The sequence below is a fragment of the Telmatherina bonti genome (assembly GCF_933228915.1).
Source record: "Telmatherina bonti genome assembly, chromosome: 3".
Lineage (NCBI taxonomy): Eukaryota > Metazoa > Chordata > Actinopteri > Atheriniformes > Telmatherinidae > Telmatherina > Telmatherina bonti.
In genome coordinates, this window is record NC_136621.1 from 36302746 (window position 1) to 36305709 (window position 2964).

The following is a 2964-nucleotide window of genomic DNA, read 5'->3' on the forward strand; positions in this document are numbered from 1 at the left end:
ATAAAATAAAGTAACATTAAATTAAATAAAATTAAATAAGATTAAATTAAAATATGAAAAACTAAAAAAAATAACTAAAATTTAAAACATGAATTGCTACACTAAGGATTTAGAATGTTTTCATAAAGGAAAAAAATAATCTAAGAAAAATTATGAATTAGAAAATTAAAAAAAACGTTTGTCATCTTAACACACAGAGATACATCAAATAAAAGAAAGATGATGCATTCAGGAACAATCAGACATTCAATATTAAGTAATTTTTCAACCTCAATTTGTAAAAAAAATAAATAAATAAAAAACTAGTTAATGTTTTTTTTAAATTATGTTTAATAATTATTTTTTTTATTTTTATATTAGTTTATATTAATCAATCATTTCTTTCCTCTTTAGCCTTAATAAGTACAAATGATACCATCATTAAAATGAATGCTCCCTTTTTGTAAGCTTAAGTTTGGATGTTTCTAGTTGAGTTAAGTGTAATTTAAAAATAAAAAATATATATTTTAAATCATAATACCATCATGCAAAATATCAGTACTGCAAAAGGAACCTTAATACCGCAAACACTTTACGGCTTGAAACAAGATAAAATTCCTCTTTGTGAAAGTTTAGCAAGCATCCGACATGCAGCGCTGCATAACTGGCATGAAGCCCAGTAGCTCACCTGCACTCAGAAGTTTTTATTTATATACCAGTGATATCACCATCACAGGATTCAACAATGACATCACACAGTGCATGTATTTTTTTTAATATCATGCATGCCCTACTTTTAAAGCTTTCTGGTAAGTCAGTCATGATGTTTCACTTGAAAGTAAAATACCACAAATTTCTGCTTCAAAAAGAGGGAAAAGGTTTGATCAGGCTCTTAAAACAATGGGACAGAATTTTATTTATAAATATAAAAAAGGTGATGGTAGCGGCTATAAAACATGGTAGTAAAATGAAATGTAGATAAATGTCATAGTGTGCTAGAATACAGGACGTATAAAGTAATGCAAGTGTATTGGATTGAAAGCATTTTGGATAGACTTTAAGGGTATTATATACTCATGTACTACATGTTTATTCTCCTGGTTATTATTTCTTTTTCTTCTCTTGGCTGTTTTCTTCCCTCTTACAGGGCAGAATGTGGATAATCCTTCATTTCACTGGAAAACAACGAGCTGAACGATCCACGGTCATCTTTGCTGCATCCCCACCTCCACAGAAAACACATACAGCTAACAGGTTTGTTCCCTTTCGGCTACTGTATGGCGATAAAACATGGTAAACTTCTAGTTGCATGCGTCCCCTCCTGCACTTCCAGTCAAAAGTTTGGACACACTTTCCCATTAGACTCAATGTAAAAATGTCTATAAACATACAGTATGACTGGTAGTGTATGCATTTATAAATAACTCTTTCTAAGCTATTTTGATGCAATTGTGATTAAACTTTGGTAAAAATACATATTCATTAAAAAGCCAAATTAGTTTCACACTACCTTTTAATTTATGTACTTATACTTTTATAGTGTTTTTAAAATCTTGTGGTATTCTTGTTGATGGAAAAGACTTTTATTGTTTGGAAAAGCCTGTTTTACTGTAGACATGACAATAAATTATTTAAATCTTGAATTTTACCCAGATCAAGCGTGAATAAGCCACTATTATTTATTTTGCTGTCTTTACTATAATACAGTGGTTCCCAAACTGGGGAGGCAGAGTTATCACAGTGGGGGTGCGGCAAGGCTAAATAAAACTTGGGAGTTTTTACATTGGATGAATTTGTAAAAGTACTCATAGGAAAATGTACAAGAGAGACTTCAAATCATAAAAAAAGAGCATATCCATATGATGGAGCATATCTGTCTCTGCTTGAACAGTAATAGTAATAACCAACGGTGGGTAATGATGAGACCACAGTCTTTTGCATGTACCAAAATATTATCATCTAATATAATGAAGTATGAAGCCAAACAAGTTACAACACGACTTGTGGACTTTTCATCCTGAACACATAGAAAATCCTGCAGGTAATCAGAAAAAAACTATCCAACTATCACATATAGCAAAGTTGTTTTATTAAAGCTGCTTCATCTCATAGAAAACTCCACTCACCTGAAGTAGAACCTAAAAACGCATTTCTTAGTATGTTTCTTTGGTTTATGTGACGGGGGGGGTGTCGATGAAAAGGGGGACCTGCAGAAAAAGTCTGGAAACCACTGCTATAATCCAACTTTCTGAGGAACACAGTTAGGAAAGACTAAACGTTTGTTTCCCACCTGCTTCACAATACGAGAGCTGAGTTACAAATCTTACAAAAGAAAACAACAACTAAAACATGGCAACACCTGCATCTGGCAGCAGCCTGACCAGCACGTATCTATGATGTCCTCTACTGTTTGATTGCTTGTGTTGCTCTCACTCTCAGACTTGAGTCACTCTGGATAAAATCATCTGCTAAATGACTGAAGAATAGAAAAGAATGAATACAATAAGCAAGATGCACTAACACTGGTCACCTGACAAAAATATCAGTTTTAAAACAGTTTTTAGCTCCTAAAGAACTTTATGTGTTTATTATATTTAGATTGATGCATTATTAGTACAAATTTTTAGCATAACATTGAATATAACAGTAAAATACTTCCATTTTTTTCAAACCAAAGCGCAACGCTGCAATTTTATGTTGCACGTTGGACTTTCTTTCCTCATGTTCTGAAACTGGGATTGATGACTGGGTGTAGATGGTGAACTCTGCCTGCAGTAAATCCCACAGTGAGAAGGACTAAAGCTTGGCAGCTCCTTCTGCTCAGAGAAATGCTGATCATTAAGGCTGCAGTGCTAAAAGCCACTAAGCCTCCCTCTCCATCCTCAACCTGGAGCCAGACCAGCTGACTGGCCTGCAGCCTCTTATTCCCAACATGTCTTCCTACGGGCCACCTTTGACCAAAATCTGCCCGTCTTTCTTCTGAGA